At 36.1% G+C, this 20,447-nt stretch overlaps 1 pseudogene; it reads right to left on the bottom strand.

The window, feature by feature from the left end:
• Window positions 1-19,303: 19,303 nt before the first annotated feature.
• On the bottom strand, window positions 19,304-19,944 carry LOC142855508 (translationally-controlled tumor protein-like; annotated as a pseudogene).
• Window positions 19,945-20,447: the final 503 nt, after the last annotated feature.

The following is a 20,447-nucleotide window of genomic DNA, read 5'->3' as shown; positions in this document are numbered from 1 at the left end:
TCTACTGCACTAGGTATTCACATTGTCCCCCAAATACCTTACAATTTCAGTCATCTCTCCCTATACTCTCTCCTTCCATCCCTCTCCATTGCACCTGATCCCTTCTTGACCAACTCTGCTTTTATCTTTTAAAGGACATATCAAGTAGATCAGAAATCTCTCCTATTGTCATTGTTAAAATAGATGTGTAGAAAAGATTGTTCCCCATTTTAATGCTTTATTAACTATTTGTTTTTACCATTGTTGATAAATATGAACAAATAGAATTTTAAATGCTACATATTTTTAATATAGTGTTATAGTAATTACTCTGGAATTTCATGATAGAGAGAATTTAGCTTTTATTTCCTTAATGAGGAAAACAATTGAGGTTGCTAAACAATATAGATTTTTTTTTCAAATGGTAGGTAGAATTGGTTTTATTTTCACCACAAATCACACAGTCATATAGTAGAAACCAGAAATACAAAAACAACATTTCTCTACACTGTGGTTTCATTTTTTTACTAGAAGCTATCAAACAGCAGACTTTAGTGTTAGAATTTTTCATCTTATAATCTGAGTAATATAAACTAATATACAGAGCATACGTGATAGTACTTACTAAATAAATAAATTAATGTTACTATATTCCAATGCATATACACTTTATCATGAATTTGAGTTTTGTGAATTTATTCCCAACGTGATGGATGATTTCAAAGAGACAGACATTAGGGAATGGAATATTAATATCTGAGATCTGAAATGATTTTCTTCCTACTCTGACAATATTGGATGAGCTCAAACTAATGTTAGTATCAGAATCTTTGAAACATAATTTATCCTGCAGGAAAGACAATCAATATAAACATCAATATCTTCTTTCTTAGAACTTTAATTCATTTCTATATACAAATTGTATGATCTCAATCAACTATTAAATTTCATTTATGGCATCGCCTATAACTTTTCTTTTTAGATTTATCATGTACACCTTCATTGGATCTTGTGTCCACACCTTTGTTCATTAAGCAATGTCTCTTACATTGTCGGTTCTAGGATATATCAATGGACATAAAAGAAAAAATTCATAATAATATGGTTTTGATGGTGAAAGTTGTCATAAGTAAAAAAAATTCATTTTATACCATGTGAGAAGGCTACAAACAAATAGGAGAAAATAATTTTGTAAAGATAGTTGAAAACCCTAGGAAAAATAAAATAGATGTGGATTTTAATCGAGTAGTCTAATGAAGACTTATTTAAAAGGTAGAATTTGAAGAATAGTTGGAAAAATTTATTAAATGAGGAAGTTGTGTATTCAAGTCAGAGCCACCCAAACAGGAGGAGAAAAAGATGATAAGCATGTTGAACGCATGTCATTCAGGAACAGAAGGCTGGGGAGAGGGAGTCTAAGAGGAAGTACATTGTGAGGACACATGTGACAGGTTTTGTAGGACAGAACATTAGCACAATTGTGCACCCATGGGCCAGAATTTAGTAATGGAAACTTTGATGGCTACACTGTCTCACTCATAGCTACTCAACTCTGGAGGCACAGGGCCCTTTAGATTGGAGGTTTGCTCACTGAAGGTCCTGCAGTAGTTTAGTTGAGAGATTGTGGAAGGTTTATGAGCTGGGGCCTTGGTGAAGGCAATGTAGTTCTCTTGATGGGTGTGTCTCAAAAGTGGCTTGTGCTGCTGCAATGTTTCCTTTCTTCTTCCTGTCTCATGAGGATTATGTTCAGTCACTGCTACTACAGGCATCTGCTTTCTTACCAGTGGTCCAAAGCTAGAGAAACTAATTTTGGCACTGCAGGCCTCAAAACAATGAGCCATAATTCCCTTCTTCTTTCAAATTGTTTCAGGTAATTTGTGTTAACATAACATAATATAAACTGATGCAGAAAATTGAAAGTGATCATGTGTAGTATGTAAATAAAAATGTGACTGTATTTGAATCCATGATAATGACCTGAAAAGCATGCTGACTCCATTGTAGATCAGTGAATTATTAGTATCATTATTTGTACTTTGATATTAAAAATAGTTTGTCAGCTATTAAAGCAATTACTACACATTCTTCAGGTTTTTGTCTTCAATTATTTTCCAACTGGAAAGTGCTATACACCTTACTTTAAAGTTGGTTAGGCTTCTGAGTTCTTTAGCTGATATAATTTGGTCAAATATATAATTTCCAAAGCTAGGTCATTCAATTTATATCCAATATTCATTTTTGCCTCGCTTTCTCTTTTGTTAAATTGTGACCTTGCTTTGCTTTTTGTTCATTTGTTTTGTTTTGCTTCTGTAGAGTTAACATGATGTTTCTATGCTACCAAGATTGGCCTGGAACCCTGTAACTTACAAAGTACCTCAGGCTTGCCTGGAACTCATTGTCTTTTCCCTTCTGCATGAACTACTCTCTCACTCTACAAAAAGCCACTGGTCACTTAAGTATCCTGATTACTCTAGGTGTGTCATAATGGAAAGATCTTATGGAAATGTCTCAAGGGAGATTGAGAACCCCTAAAAACCTGGGGGTTTTCAGGGTCCTGTATTTGTGCAAATTCAAACATCAAAACTCCAAATCAGATAGGCCTTGCCTCTATCTGAACAAAGTTCCTGAGTATCCAGGTCAGATCAACCCAGCTAAGGCTAACTGATTACAGAATCTTAAATCAGTAAGTTATCATCTTTAAACCCTTGATGTCGGGGCACTGTTTGTTATATAATACCCAATAACTGAAATTAGCTATCTTTTCAACTATTGAATATTACAAATATCTACATTTTGTCAGTATTTCTTGGCCTTGGAAGAAATAGAGGAATTGGGAAACAATTCTCGTACTGGAAATGGCAGATATTGGCTTACAGTTTAATTAAAACAGTGAGCTCATAGAAAGGCCCAGGATTCTTTGCATATGAGCTATGGTTGTACATGCCACAGCTACTTGGGACAGATTGGCAATGCATGCTGACTATCCCTAACACCCAAGTCAGAAATCTGAAATGGTGCAAAACCAAATATATTTGAGTACTGACAACTTGACACAAATAGAAAATTCCAAACCTTGCTTTAGATCATTGATCCCTTAAGATGCAGATTCAGTAAATTATAACTGCATTTTTCTGTTTGTGAATATATGTGAAACATAAATGAATTTATGTTTAGAACTGTGGTTCCTTTCTGAGTTATCTTATTTTCTATATGCAAATATGCTAAAAATTAAATTAAAAGTGAAATTTCAGACATTGCTGGTAATAAACACTTTTGGAAAGGGCTATTCACTCTGTTGGCAAAAAAATATGGAATAGAATTCACATTTCACCCAGAAGACTGGGCATCTAACAAAATGGATGTATTTATCATTTCCTGTGATGTAGGAGGTTTACAAAAGATACTGATTAAATTTTTCTTTTAATTCAGGACTTAGAGTTTGAATTTGTTAAGATTGTTACTTTGCATCCAGAGAACAAAAAAAAAATAGGCAAATGTATGAACAGTCTTCTTGTCTAGAATCCTATTTGGGGACCTACGTGGATGCTGCTGGCATATAAAAAAATACAGAATCATGAACGTTGATGAAAGCGCATTGGGAAAATATGCTGGCCAAAATATTAGAGCACACACATTTGAAGAGGGTAGGTAGATGTGGTGCGTACAGCAGAGATGTGCACGAGAGCAGAGGGCTGGAGAGGTGAGGCACATAGCACTGATCCAGTGGGGCCATGTGTAAGCCGTGCTGACTCCTGACCCAAGACTCATCTGTTAGCACACTGGGATCCAGAAAAAAAGTGTGAAGAGATGTCTTCATTCATAAAAATTCCAGTGGTTTGTACCTTGAATCTGCATTGTAGGCAAGTACCAGGAAAACATGAACAGATTCTCTTAGATACAGATTTGTGCACTCAGGGTAGGAGACATTTAGATAAAGATGGTATTATACACTAAACAAGAGGAAAAATTGGAAGGGGATTCTGCAGTCATGTTTTCGTTACATATCAGAAGCTGTCGACAACCATAATGTTTTAAGTAAAAGCAGTCTTACAGATGCCAAGTATTCATCAAACGTCTCTGCATTGACAGGCCAAATGATTATCATTATATTAGTGATAGATTTAATTTTTTATGTGTTTGTGTGTGTGTGTGTTTGTGTGTGTATTTGTGTGCATGCATGCCCAGCCAGGACAGAAGTGCTGAAGTCAGAGGAAAACTTGAAGGATTTGTTACTCCCTTCTACCACATGAATCTTCAGGATCTTGCTTAGGTGGTCAGGCTTAGCATCAACGACCTATACCCGCTGAGTGATTCTGTCTTCCTGTGTAGCATATTTTCATCTCACATTTTACATGTGGTTATAGACTCATTTATTAAAGCAACAACAAAAAAAAAGGAGTCAAACTCTTACATTTGTCCTCAGGAGAAGCACAGTTAAACTTTGCTGTTTTTTTTTCTCTGTTTTGTTTTCACGTGTTTATTTTCACTAAAATTATGATGTTAAAGTCATATTATTTTACTCCATTAGTCATGCTGCTATTAAATATAATGTTAAATCAAAATAATGCATGATAATACACAGGGTTTGAAAGTAAAAATGAGCATTGCACCTTTCAGGGATTGAATCTGTCACTAAGTGTTTCTCTTTCAAATAACAGCTAATATACCTCATGGTTAGATTCTAAAACCTTCCTATTTATTCACCTAATGGCTTAGTGAATTAAAATCACCCTTCCTTCTACCAATGTATCAAAGATTAATTTAAATTTTAAATTTGACTCCTGTTTCTTTCACACTATTAAGGATTAGCATTGGGTTAGATGCACATGACCGTGAAATATTTAGAAAAATATAAGGTGAGGAAAACAAGATAGTGTTTTCATGAATAATATAGAAGTGATGTTTCTGGAAGAACTATAAAGGAATCATCTTTTTGTCTATGGTGATACTGATGAAGTTTAGAAACAAAGATAGGTTTAACAGCAGGGCGTGGAACTGACTTTACAGATGTTTCTTGGTACATGATGGAGTTCAAGTCCCAATTAGCTAGAGATTAAGCATAATGCCCCTATATCAGCTGATAGCCTGCCTCAGCAACACTATGTACTGTGGTCAATTGCTCACCATGATGTCATATACTTGGTCTACAGCTTGCTCCCACTCCCTAGCGTGGCTAAGAATGTCTGCCAGTGTACCACTACATAGGGAAATGATCCAATTCAAAGTAAGTGTGTCTTAGTCTTTGGACATGTGCATGTTTATTTTTGTGAGTGTGGACATAACGGTGTGCCTGTGGATGTTAGAAAAACCTCTATGTTCTTTCTCAATTTCCATCTTGAGATTTTACTTTCTGGTGTTTGTTGTTACATACTCTATGCTAACTGTTCTGCAATTTTTCCCAGGATTCTCCCATCTCTGCACACCATCTCCCTAAAGGAGTGAAAAAAATGAAAGATCAGTCGTACAGCTGACTGGCCCTGAAACAAAATTCTCCGGATCCTTTTGGGGACAGAAGAAATGGTATTTGTTGTTTGTTTTGCATTGTGTGACTTCTGAAATATTTTTCTTTTTTGCTAAAGAACCTAAGAAAATCCTGTAAATATTTACTATGTGCTGGGCTATGTTTTAGACCCAGGCACGGGTGAGGATGTAGGCATGACTGATGCACACCCTTTGCTTTAAGGGAGCTCCAATCAATGAGGTTGAATCACAGATACAGACCAGCAGAATGGGGCTTTCATGGAACTATGTACAAACCTGAGAGAACTCCAGGAAAATGCCACTGGATTAGGATTGGTTTTACTCTTACAGCAGTAAGATAGCATCAAAATTACAGTAGACAAAAAAAAATTAAAAAAAAAGATAAATGGTCCAGGTACACAACTTCATTCCAACTCTGTATGGGTCCTGGAAATCCAAAGTCAGGTTCAGATTGGCTTGATCAGTTTTTCAAAGTTTACTCATGTCCTATGCTCATCAAAGTATGTTTTCTAGGAAACAAATAACATTCCTCATCACTTTAAGACTGAAAAATCCAAAGTGGAATCATGATAAATGTGATACTATCTGGAGTTGTTTTAAGGAATGCTGAGAAGGCTTATACACAAGCAGGTAATGATAGATACTTTAATAGTGTATGTTTTGCTAGTTGTTTCTTTGTACAATTCATTTGTGTTGTAAATATTGTACTTTAGGATATTTTCTGTTTGTTTTTCATTAGTGACTAATATTAACATTTGATGTCCTAGTTAATATGGCTGGAGGGTGTAAGTTCTATAGATCGTTTTATAGAAGCAGCTTTTAGTGTTGTTGTTTTTCTTAATTAATTTCATGTTTTCAATCACATTGATTTTTGTCTAATTTTTATTTATTTTCTTCTGATTACTTTAGATTTAATTGTGTACTTTTGTGGCGAGTAAGCATAGATAAATTAGTTTAGTTCTCACTTATATTCTGATACATACATTCAGTGCTGTAAATTTCCCTCTAAGCACTACTTGCAATGATTTAGGAAAAAACGTAAGATGAATTTTAATTTATCTAAAAATATTACTGACCTATTCGCCCTCCAAGAAGTCCCCTTCTTACTTTCTTTTTCTGTGTGTCTGTGTGTGTATACACACATATAAATGATATGTCTTTATATAAAATATATATCCCTAAATACATAATATACCTGCTCAGTGTGTACACTCTTACTTGTATGCAATAATTTGAACTTAATTTGAAAACATGTTTGAATTTAATATAAGTTTCTTGTGAGTAATATATATTCGGAAATTGTTTTTTATCCTCCCTGTGGCTATGTCTTGTAATTGGTATATTTAGATTACTGATATTTAAAATGGTTGTGTATTTGGACCAATATTAACCGTATTCCTTGTTTTTGTTTCGGTCTTTTTTATTCATATCTTACCTTCTGGTGTTTTGTTGCCCCTTGTAACTATAAGGATTTTCTCTCCTTGCTGAGCATTTTGTTGCCCTTTTGGCAAATCTTAATGATTGCTGCAGAGTTTTCAAGATATACTTACAATCAATTCCATTTCAGACAGTGACATAACACATCATAAAGAATAGATGCCATAATTTTCATTAGAAATACCTCTCAGGGGCCCATGGAACAACATTGGTCCCAAGCACAGAGTATTATTGATAGGACTTTTGAGAGAAGGGAGCCTCAAGGGTCGAAGTTATGAGGCGATTGGTGTGTTTGTTCCTTCTTTCTTTTTAGAATTTCATGTATTTATAACACATTTACTTTATTTCACCCTCTCTCTCCCTCTCCTCATCCTACTCCTTCCACATTCCCTAATTCTCTTTCAAATTCATGGCTTCTTTTTCCTTTAAAAGTTATTGTTATATATGTGTGTATATGAATTAAAATACAAATACAACTTGCCTGGTTCATTTAGTATTACTCAAAAATATATACTTTTATGACTTTACATTTGATATGGAATAACCAATTAGAGGCCTTATTCTTGGGGAACAATGATTCTTCTTGTAGGTCTTCTAGTTGTGCGTCACTGTCTGCAATTGGGTTTGGTTTTCCCCTATCAGGGATGCTACTGATTACTCAGGTCTTGTTTAGGCAACCATATTGTTGTTGTTGCATGTCTGCAGGTTCTCTGTCATATTTAGAAGACAATCTCTAAGCTGACATCCTGGTCCTCTCGCTCTTAACTGTATTTCTGCCACCCACCAACATCTCATCTTTAATGATGCCTGATCATAGAACTATGGGTTGTATTATAGATGTGTCAGATGGGGTTAGCCACCCATGGTCAGTTATTTTCTGCATTTTGACAAGCATTTGCCTTTCTGTAATAGTCTCCATATGTTCAAACAGAAGCAACTTATGTGTGGTTGTGGGATGAGGCTCTCCTTATCTATGAGTATAAGGATAAATACCTAGAATGCAGCTAGAATTTGTCATGTAGCAGTAATAGGTTCTCCTCTCAGTTCTATGGCCTCACCAGCCACAAGTGGATGACTCAGTATATGGTACCAGGCATGAATTCACTCCTGTTGAGCAGTCCTAGAGCTCAGTTAGACAGCTCTTGTTTATTACCAAACAATGGATGTGCTACTGTTGCCCCTTTGGAGATATCTTGCCACGCTGTTCACCTTGTGGCTCTTGGTGTATCAGCTTTGAACATATCTTGCCATGCTGTTTACATTGTGCTTCTTGGTGTCACAGCTGGGTAGCACTTTTGATGAGTTTCTTTTCTGTGAATTTGCCTTGGACCTTCTCATACTATGAAACCTAGTAATCAGGAAGGAATCTTCCATGTCAGATCCAGCTCAATTTCTCCAAATTCTGAGGCTGAAATATGCAATACCTTCATCTGTAGTAACATATCCTCCAGTTCTTGGAGCCAACCAATAGACTATGATGCTTGCGAAATTGCTTGGATTCCAAGGATGAATAGCTATCAACGGAGTTTTTTTCATGCATGATACTAGGGTTTTGTTGGATAGTCTATAGCTCTTGTTGGCTTTATTTTTTTATGCAAGCCAGGAAATTAATGGGCTTTCATTCTGCCTAATTTCCCATCAAGGATGGCACTGTCATAGACCCAAAGTAGCAGACAAATTGATCATGTACTGAAACCCTAAAACTGTGGGCCGAGATAAAGATTTCTCTTGGGAAAGGGTTGAAGGGGAGGGGAGACGCAGGGAGGGGATCATATAAAAATGTAGAGCTCAATAAAAATCAATTAAAAAAGAAATCACAAGAAAAGTTGATTTAACTCACTACAGTTTTACAATAATGGAAACCTATTCCAAATGTGTAGGTTCTTTATAATAATGAAATCATTCTAATTTCTTTCTCTTGTCTTTAGGATTAGTTCCTTCACTCACTCCTCTTATAAGTAAGTATAGCTAAACAAATATGTTTGCATGCTGTATATGCATTTATATGTACATATAACGCACACACACATATATATAAAATATAGTCAGTTACTATAATAAGCTAACATATGCCATCTATAATACAAAGAAAATGGTTCTATTTTATCTTCACTTATTCCATCTTCAATGCTCTTTCTTTTCAATGCAGAACAAAATCTAAAATAACATCTTCCCTCTCTGTCTTAACATGCCTTGTAAGGTGTTATTGGCAACAAATTGCTTTAATTTTTTGTCTGAGGAAGTTTTCCTTTTCCCTTGCTTTTAAAGGACAATTTAGCAAGTCTAGACTGTGAATACCCTGTTTTCTTCTCTCAACATTTTAGTATTATACTCTCCATCTTTTGGATGTTGTGATTTCCAAAAAGTATGTCTTTGATCATCGAGAGGTGATTTTTTTTCCCTCTTTTTTCCTATTTCCATGAGGATTCTTGTTTTCTTTTCTGTTCTGTTCTTTTCTCCTTCCTTGAATTTGGTTTTTCCTTTTTCTTGTTTAACTATAATATGTGGAGGTATATGTTTTGTGTTGACTAAAGACTTATTATGTATATGAGTATATGCACAAATACATATAATACACATTCCTGAAAAGTTCAATAAACTAAAAACTATACTGTGCATATACACATAATATATATACATATACATACATACACAAGCACACATGTATACACAAATATACATAAGCATACACACACACACACACACACACACACACACATATATATATATATATGCACACACAAACACAAACAAACACACGCACACACACACACAAATTGTAGGTTCCATGGAGGGCCAAAGGGGATCACTTGCTGCTGGGGTTATAGGATAATGGACATGGAATCTGAGAATTGACCCCCTGGGAAAGTGCAGTAAAAGTTCTTATGTTCTGAACCAGCTCTGCAGCCATGAGGTTGAATTTTGTTGGCATTTATTCCATTTGCTGTTTTCTCAGCATCCTGGATGTGTGATTTTGCGTCTGACATTGTGGCTGAGGAGTTTTTAGTCATTATTACTGTTCTATCTTCTCATCCCTTCTCTAGATTTTCTTTAGGATTTTCATTACAGAGAGGATCAATTGTTTGTGATTTTTACAGCTTTTGAGCTTGCTTCTTGTTGACTGCCACTTTCCTGCCTTGAAGCTTTCCTTTTCACTTGTATTTTTCAGTTTTGGAAGCATTTATTCTTGCACCTGTAAGCTCAGAAATGTTCCCAAACTAGTCCAACCAATCTTTGGATGAACCTATTCAAAGAAAAGAAAAGAGGAATAGAAAAGAAATCCTCTTTTTATTTGTGACATTTGTCTTTGGTGTTTCATTTGAAATTATTTTCTTGGCATTTTTATTTGCTTATGATGCCATTAGTCATTTCTTACTTTAGCTTTGAGAGTTTATAGCATTCTAATCATAGTTGTTTCGAATTCTATTACTGCTAAATAACAGTGGGGGCCCCACAAAGAATAATATTTGGAAAGCATCCATGGCCACCATTGTCCTTAGGTGTTGATCTTTCCTTGTTAGAATGTTGTTGGAGCACAGCTGCTTACTTCTTGAATTCACTGTGTCAGTTATTTACAGAGTTATGAGTTTATATAAACAGAAAATATTCATAGGATCATGAAAATTTGCTTTCCTTTTGTTTTCAAAAAGCATTATTCCAGTCTTTCTTGATTCCCTCAATTCCGAATTTACAGTGCCAGCAAGTGATCTCATTAAGGATATATAGCTGAGAGTTAATTTATTATGGAAATACATAATGAGAAAAGAAATTTTGAAGACATAATAAAATTTAGTTACTTAGTCTTAGACATTATAGGCAGCTATAAGTCAATTTGTATACAATATAGTATATGCAATCTTTCATTGACTGAATTCTTAAGCTGACATGTCTGTTTTAAAGACACAAAATGCAATATTCTTTGTCCAATATTCTTTGTCCAAGTTTGAAGTTGTACCTCTGTGTTGTTTCTTTGATTGCAATGTCTGATCTTTCCTGTCAACATATTTCAATTTTACTGCTCATTTCTTGTGGCAAAAGAAACACCTTCTAAAATGGTATCTTTGTGTTTACATGAGATGTTCAGAAATTTTAGAGGTTTTAGAAAAATAATGTCGAATAGTCCCGCAATAGAATATTAAATATATTGTTTTAAATTAAACCAACAAAATTTAATAATTAATTAAATATCTTATCTTCATAAGTGTGTTGTGTGTCTGTGTTTGTGTGTGTGTGTGTGTGTGTTTCTGTGTGTGCTAAATTTGGAGCAGAGGAAATAACTTAGTATAGTGCATAGCATGTAGGCAGCGAGGACCAGAGTTTGATTCCCAGAACCAACATGATCTAGTCTCCCTTATATTTCTGTGATGAAACCCTCTTATCAGAAGCAAATTGGGGAGGGAATGTATTGTTTGGCTTACTTTCAGGTCACAATCCATCATCAGAGAAGTCAGAATAAAAATTTATGGTAGAAACCTGGAGTCAGCCACCATTAAGGGGAGATGCTACTTTTTGGCTCATTTCTGGGCTTGCCTACAGGCTGATTCTCAGCTAACATTCTTACGTAGCTTTCTACAGCAAGTTAGTTTCCACACCTTTATAAAAGTGTCCAAAGAATAAACTGATAAAAATAATTATTCATTTGAAGATCTTTTTTTTTCTGTTTAGGAGATTCTATGTTGTGCTAGTTTGATGGTTAATATTAACTAGGTTACCACATATTTATTTAAAAAAAATGTTCACTGTAGTGGTCTGTGCTTATAATCCCAGAGTTTAGAAGCAGAGATTATAGATTCCTGGGACTCATTGGCCATTCAACCAGTCCTTCTTGGAAAGCTTAGGACAAGGAGAGACACTGTTTCCAAAAATAAGATGGGCAATACCTGATTAACAGCATCTGAGGCTGAATACTGACACACCCATATACATGCACACACATGCACATATACCCACATAGATGCTTGAAACTATGTACAACATAAAGTTTCTCTCTCTCTCTCTCTCTCTCTCTCTCTCTCTCTCTCTCTCTCTCTCTCTCTCTCTCACACACACACACACACACACACACAAGAAATACATGTTTATTGAAAAATATTTAATATGTATCATAGTATTTAGACATATTTTTAAATGATTGTAAATCTGAAGGAATTTGAGCACATCTAGTTGTTAGTTGTTTTAATGTGTCTGCAATTCACTTACACATCTGGGAAATGCAGGTGTGCTGCTGTGTAGGAGTTGGAACTGTTCATGACATTTGCTTAGTCTATATTTCCATCCTCAAAAATAGGCACCACTCTGAGATATGTATTCAGCACCTACACCCACTGTAGAGAAAAACCAAAGGACATCGCTGATAGGGGCTGTAAATCACAGAATCCTTGCAGTTGGTAGACTTGTTGCTAGACTTCTGCTATCCTCACTTCATTATTGGACATTCTTTTCTCTGGTTCCAGATACTACTTTCTTAACTTGAATTAAAAAACAACAGGCACAGCCTCTTTGCCAAACTCTTCACATTCAGAGATGCAAGCTCTTCAACTCAGCTTGGGGGAAGGAGATGATTGCAGCACGGATTCATTTTCTAAGCTGGTTGCTGTGGCTGTTCACTGGTAAATTGGACTGCTCCTTGTGTAATATCTGTGGGTGAGCACTGCCTCCCAATAAAAAGAAAAAAAACCTGAATATCTCTGGTTAGTTACCACATGTAAAATTAAGCAATTTTGCTTGGAGCTCAATATATGCATTTATGTGTTTGTGGCTGCTGTGCAGCTGCAGAAGCTCTTACATGCAGGCTCCTTTGCTTGTGGTGTGTTGGAAATAGAATTCAAGGGAAAAAGATGGAGGAGAGGAAGGAAGGGAGAGAGAGAGAGAGAAAGAGAGAGAGAGAATGAAAGCAAACTTTCAACTTCATTGATTTTAATTAAGCTAACCATAGACTGGCAAGCACTGCAAAATTCTTGAACCTGATGAGATAAAAGCCATTATAAAATAGGGACAGAACCCAATGGCTAGTCTTTAATTATCTGAAACTGACAAGACAATGGCCTGTCAAGTTAATGGAAATTATTTTCTGTAATGCCTGGATGGTAACAATTTAAATTTTTTTGAAAATGAAACCTGGTTTAGAAATGAGTTCCTCTCCATTAAATATACAGAGAAACATCAAATTTAAATGTACTAAAATATTTTGACATGTTTCAATAATGTAGAATGATAGTTTCTTGTTTATTTTAATTCTTTTCAATTAGGATAAATCCCATATGCTTTGCCAGGAAATGAAATCTAGTACTGTGTGTCCTTATTATTATGCTCTGGAGACCAATGTTATTGCTAATTGTTGATTGGTATTGTTTTATGGATAAAAATAAATATCAGAAAAGGGATAACTGGCTGACTAAAGCTCCTGGTAGAGTGGCATAGATAAGACTCCAGTTTTCCAGTTCATCTTAGAACATTCTTCCTTGCCCATCAGTACACCACCAGCACAATTGTGAGCTAATAAGGATAATAGCCCTGAAGTGATGTGAATTTTGTACTCAGCTTTCTTTCTGAATCAAGCCCAAGTCACTGGACTAACCCATCCTGAATTGCGTTAATATGTATCCAAGAAGTTACTGATGCCAGGGAATAGTTACACTTTTGGTCTATTTTCTTTCCTGTCTCCAGTTACCTGAAATTTTCTCTATATTAACTGCTTTTTGCTTTCTATTCATTTATCCCTAATTCTAGCTAATTCATGAACCACTGCCTTAAATCTGTATGTTGAACCTGATGATGGTAATATTACAAAGATATTTAAAAACTCAGTGTTTCTGATTGATGAAATGCAATTTTGAGAGTGGCAAATGATCTGTAGATTCACAGCCTGTGTGAGTTTCCATCTTAGCGTGCATATACTAAAGGAATATCATGTCGTTAATTAAAGGGAAAATTCATTTTTTCCTGTAATGCATACTGATCCTATACCATACTGTGCTATTGAAGGCACAGGAATTGTTTTCACTGTAATAAAAGATTGACATTTATTTGTTGTACACCGTAAATGTGGAATATTTCCACCATTTCTCATATATGTGTTGAATATATACTTGTATATCATATTGCATATTTATAGAAATACATAGCAGCTTAGCTCTAGTTATGAACTTTGAGAGTACGCACAGCAGAGAACTGGTAAGGAGAAACAATATGCATATGGGTGCGACTCAATGCAAATCACAGGGAAGTAAATTTTCCTTGTTTGTCCATGTCTTTTTCTTATGTTCATGTGGTAGGAAACCATCACACTGATTCCCAAATGACCTTCCTTTCAAAGTTCTGAAGGTAAGTGATGAAATAATCGAATATTCAACAACAAACTATTTTTCTCTCGAATTTACCTAAATGTATCAAAAGAAAAATATCTTTGACTTTAATTTTCAAAGAATTGCTTTATGTTTTCAAGCTTGGTTGGTTTGTCCTGTTACAGAGTGTCCACATAGAATATATATTACAGAAACAAGAGGATGTCATTCAGGCAAATGTGTTATTTTATTGCAGTATCTATATTTCCAACACAAGGATCCTACAAGTTTCCAATCTCTGAGCTTTTATTTGTGTTCTTTGTTTAACAACATTGAGCATTTGGGACAGTGAGAACCAGTGACACACAGAAGATGAAAAACTAATCGATAGTAATTAACAACAATATTAACCTACCAAGACGTAGAATCCCACCTACCTATCAGGCATGTGAAAAGCTGCTTGTTATTTACTCTGTCCTGATAATGTAGGCAGTAAATTAAACCGTATTTCCTTAAATATATCATAAAGAACAATCTTTATTTTAGGCTTAGCCTCCTGGCTATAAAAGATAAAATTGGGCTTTGCCAGTAAAGACCACAAATAAATAACACAAAGTGTAAATGAAAGACTTTCGGACCATGTTGGCAGTAGATATCCTGAAGTTTATCTTTTTGCTTTAAAAAGTCACTTAACTTATATGTGATAAATACAAACTTTTCTACGTTGCTACTCAAAATGCTGTTGGAAATGGGTTTTCCTCACTTTGTTTTGTCCAATATTCCTATCTTTTCATACTTTGCTTATCTTTGGGAAGTGTCTGTCCAACTAAAGCTCTGCTAAAAGATATTTGGCAAGGACATCTTCTGTTCCTAGGTATGAAAGCAAGTCAAACACCACTATTATTTTTACCCTTCAGGAAAAACCTTCTGTGAGAATCCTGATTTCATTTCCTTTTTATAAGATTCTCTCTCGTATTTATTAACTGCAAGGTTTGGGTCAAATCAGCATGTGTATTCTCTGTAGTTTATCAACAAAAGGATTCTTTGAAAGATTAAATTGCATAGGACTAACATGTAAAGTGAAAATCGGCAAAATATCTAGTAAAAATGTTAGAACTTTTGATTTCTTGAAAAATGCAGAAATTTAGCAATTCAAACACATTATATTTAGGCCCATTTGTACTTCACAGAGGCCTGCTTATGATGCATTTGTGTGTAGAGATAAGCATGGCAAATAATCTTCGTTATTCATAACTATGTCTTATCTTTACTGAAATTTTCATCAAATGTATCAGTGAAATGAAGTATGGATTAAATATTTTTATTGGTAATATATTAAATTAGATTTCTCAAAGACTTTATGAATCATTTATAGCCAACATAAAAATATCCTACAAGCATCAATTTGGTATATTTTAAAATGAACATTAACTTTCTCTTTATGTGATTTCCACATCTCTGTTAGTATTTTTTTTTCTACATCTGTTTGGCAACAATGTAGAAAACTAAGTAATGCCTTTTTTCTTTCTCTTTAAATATTTTATTTATTTATGTTTTAAATGTATGAGTATTTTCACTATATGAATGTAAGTGTAACACATGTGTTCCTGGTGCCAAAGTGTGTCAGATTCCCCTGGAACTGGAGTTATAGACAGTTGTGAGCCACCTGCTGTAGAAGATGGGAATAAACTTTGGCCTCTCTGCAAAAGTGTCAGATGGCTTTTTGCCTCTAAAGCATCTCTCCAGCCCCCAAAAGAGATTTTTTTATGCATACGTGTCTCCTCTTTCTTAGACATAATTAATATGTTGACATAAAGATTTTGAGTTCTATCACACTATGTATTTTATCTGAAGCTATTCCCATTCTGGGTGACAAGGAAGCTGTGCATCATCTCTCTCTAAGCCCTCATCGTCATCCTCAAACTTTCATCATCTTCCCCAACTCTTCATCATCTCCCCCAACCCTTCATCATCTCCCCCAACCCTTCGTTATCTCTATAGCCCATCATTATCTCCCCAACCCCTAATCATCTCCCCAACCCCTCATCATCTCCTCACACCCCCTCATCATCTCCCTCAAACCGCTCATCATCTCCCTTCAACCCCTCATTATATCCCCCAACCACTCCTCAACTCCCCAATCCCTCATTATCTCTCCAACCCCTCATCATCTCCCTCCAACCCCTCATTATATCCCCCAACCACTCATCAACTCCCCAACCACTCACCATCTCTCCCAACCCCTTATCATCTTCTCCAACCCCGTATCACATGCCCAATCCCTCATCATCTCCCCAACCCCTCATGTGGTGAGGAGTTTGTCCTTCTTTCTCTTGTACCTCATTTCTAAAGAACTCCTTGCTATTAATGAGACATAACAGCTCAGTCTTAGAGTGATGGAAGTATAAAGATGTGATTTAATCCCCAGAATCTACAAGGAGGAAGAGGAGGGGGAAGGCAAGAAGGGAAGGAGGAAGAAGGAACTGGGAAGCAGGGGGAGGTATGCTCCTATTCCCAGCATTAGGGAAATGAGGACAAAAGTGTCCCTGTGGACACTCTTGTATGCTTAAAAATTTACAAGACAACAAGAGACTTTGTATCAAAAACAAAGTAGAATCTACCTGAGGAAGTTAACTTCTACACATGTGAGAAGACCATACACGATATGAATATTTCACAATATATACAGATATAAAAAAGAAAATAGGTTCTATTTTTGTGGGTCAGCTAAAACTTACAAAAAGAAAATAAGAAAGCTCTTGGTCCTATCTTTTTAAAGATTCTCCTTGTCCCATCTCCATTTCTTTATCCTTTGAAAGTCTTTTCACTGTGCATGGTCCACCACATTCTCTCTTAGTCTGAGTAGCTCTGTTTTATCCCTCTATCAAGCACAATAGCAGTACCTGTCTTCCATACAAGCAATAGGAAACAAGCTCTGTGCTAACACTTCACACTATTGTATCTCCCCTTCACTTGCAGACAGCCCTACACAGACACACACACACACACACACACACACACACACACACACACACACACACACTGTCATCTGAGGTTTTCCCATGAGAAAACAGAAGGCTGCTTAGGGTTTAGATCCTGTCTTCCTTTTTTAAAACATGAACTTTAGACATACCACTTGCACAAACCTTTTCTAAAACCACGGAGCTGAACATATTCCATTCTCTGGCATATAACTCCTCAGGGGATTTCAACACATGTAGACTTAAGTAAAAATTCCATAGTGCAACACCAAGGCATTTAATTAAGTGAGTTCTCTCCTGTGTTTTTGCTCTCGATTTTAAGGACATTCCAGGATGTTCCTTACAATTCAGGACAACCAGGAATATGTTATCACCTGAATGCTTTACCTACAGCTCGACTATCATTGCGTGTTCTGGTCTCTCTTAACTGAAAATCCTTTTACTTAACATTGCTCTTAAACTCTTAACACTATAGAATTTTTTGCTTCCAGTTTGAGCTGATTCCTACCATCTCTGAGCCTCTTTACATCTTGTAACTTCAGTGAATTCCTTGTTGAGAGTACTTACAGCTAGCATTTTATATTCCGTGGGATGTCAGCTTGCTTTGTTCCTAATGGGACCAAAGATAGGCTTTTTAAAAATTGCTTAAGTGGTCTTATTTTCCATGGAAATTTTAAGTCATTGTTTCCTTTATATCCCTATTCACTTCCCCTGTTGTAGAAAGGTAGTTAAAATTTTCCACTATGATCCTCTTTGACCAGTGTAATTCCCTCATTTCAGAATTCTGTGTCTCTGTCTCTCTCTGTCTCTGTCTCTCTCTGTGTGTCTTTCTGTGGGGGAGGTTGCAAGGGATCGTATAGAGGGTAATCCTCAGGTGCTTTTTCTCTACTGACTAGCCAGTCATCCCAAATGATCCACTTGTCCCACCCATCCAGGGATAGGAATAAAATCTCACGCTGCCATGACCAGAGTAAGGACTATTTTTAATCCCCTGAGTTTTTAGTTTTGCCAATACTACTAAACCGCTGAATTCTCACTTTCACAGCTACTGTTTGACTTTTCAATGATTATTTCTCTCAGTTACATTTGACTCTTTGTGTAGTCTCTCCTGCCATCACCATGTTTAAAGTTGAATGACTTATGTGTCTTCCATGACTTTACTTTTCAAGCTGTTATTTAGTTCATATTTTTCTTGGATGTGTGTTTGAAAATTTCTGCTGATGATTCTTTCTCGTAGTTTTATTTTTATCTCCATTTTCTGCTTAAGCACGGTGCTTCATTAATATGGGCTGGGCAAAGTTTCAAGCTTTTAATCTTACATTTTTAATTATTCCTCACACTTTACAGCCTCGACACATTTACTATAATAAAGGGAAATCATTAATTCACTTAGATATATGTGGGTGAAAACTACAGTTTTCTTTTTGATTACTTTCCATATTCATCCTTACTGCTGTTAATTTACTATGCATTCAAAAGAATATGAGTTCAGGATATGATTTTCCCCTCTTTTTTTTTTAATTGACTCTCTTGGTAACCAAATAGAGCTGAAAAATTTATTTGAATTATGGTTGCCTAAAGGGAGGGGTTTTGGTAAAGCACTTGCTTTGCTAACAAGGGGACCTGAGTTTGATTCCATACAAAGCAGCACGGGGAAGCACACTCATGATCCCAATTTTGGAGAGAAAGAGTCAGGCAGACCGGGGGGGTGGGGGGTGTCACGGTCCAGACTGCCAAGCCTGTATGGCAAGCGCTGTGCCACTGTGAGATCCTGTCTCAAAAAGGCAAAGTAGACAGCCTTTGGATACAGATTGTTTCCTCTAGCACCCAACGTGTTAACACGTGAGCACACCTCACGTTCACATATTCACACACATATGCACACACAAACACACATGTATATACGCACTTATGGTAGGGCATGTCTTTCTTTTCTGCTTACTATTCTCATCTTCAGATTTCCTTTCCACTTTCTACTGACTCTTTTTGCGAGTAGAGACATTGTTGTATCACCCCTTTGAATATGTTTGTCTTTTTTTTTAAGTTAAATGCACTTTATTTTTAGACAACCTACATGACATGTTATTTTCTTTAAAGAAAAAAAAAGGAAAAAAAAATAAACAATGTCTCCACTCCAGATAAATCATGGTCAACATAAGAGCTCAAGGTGACATCAGTCCCATTTGTCCTAAGCCCTGGTGTTGTATGGATGGGAAGCAGCAGCCGGTTATGGTGACAGGTGATAGATCCAATTTGTTAACATTTCTCCGTCTTTAAGCCATCCTTGAAGAAAATCATGTATGGAGTCACGCCATCTTCACGGTAGTCCAGGAGAGCAACCATGCCATCTGGATTCATGTTATCACCAATAAAAAAAAATGGTAGTTATTGAAATTAGCAAGGATGTGCTTAATTTGCTCTGCAGCCCCAGTCATAAAAGGCTTTACTCTTTCTGGTTTCTGTTCTTCAAGTTTGCCTTTGAGTGATTTCATGTAATCTTTGATGTACTTTTTGTAAGCCTCTTTTGTGAAGCTGGTTTCTTGTAAGTAGTGGTTCATGTCAACACCAGTGACTACTGTACTTTCGGTACCTTCGCCCTCTGGGCCTTCAGCGGAAGCATTCCCACCAGTGAGCTAGTCATCGATATTACCCTCTGTTCTACTAACCATCTTGCCCTCCACCTCCAGGCACAGCCCGTCTGCTATCTCCCAGATCTTGTAGATGTCGGAGAACAGCTCGTCATGGCTGATGATGTCCTGGTAGATGATCATGGTGGCGGCTGGGGACGGGCTGCGCTAGCCTGACAGTGCAGAGCAAGCAGCACAGTACAGCAGGAGCGGTGCTGGAGGGAGAGGGGAGCGGGCGGAAAAACTGTTTATATTTTATGAATATGAGAAATCTTGATTTATCTTTGGCTTTTAGGAAAACAATCATTTGAAATAAATAGTGCAGTTCCATTTTTAACATTTAAACATTTTTAAATAATAACATTGTCAAAAGACAGTGTTGACACCCTTGGTTTCATTCATTCATTCATTCATTTAGTTAGTTAGTTATTTGTTTCCTTGCATTTTATGTCCAGATAACTGATACTAATGTTGCAGTTAATAACACAAATGAAGGTACTTTTATATTTATGCATAGATCATGTTAAGAAGGAACTAGAATTAAAACCACGAAATGCAGTCGGTGTTTAGAGCAACATTTAGCTTCAGGGATATTTAAACTTACAATGTTTAGTTTTATAGGTTGCTCCCATCAGATACACATTTTCAAGCCCCTTTCC

This window comes from Microtus pennsylvanicus, chromosome 8 (genome assembly GCF_037038515.1).
Source record: "Microtus pennsylvanicus isolate mMicPen1 chromosome 8, mMicPen1.hap1, whole genome shotgun sequence".
In the NCBI taxonomy this organism is placed as follows: domain Eukaryota; kingdom Metazoa; phylum Chordata; class Mammalia; order Rodentia; family Cricetidae; genus Microtus; species Microtus pennsylvanicus.
The sequence above is the reverse complement of the archived record's forward strand: the minus strand, read 5'-3'. Positions and strand labels throughout refer to the sequence as shown.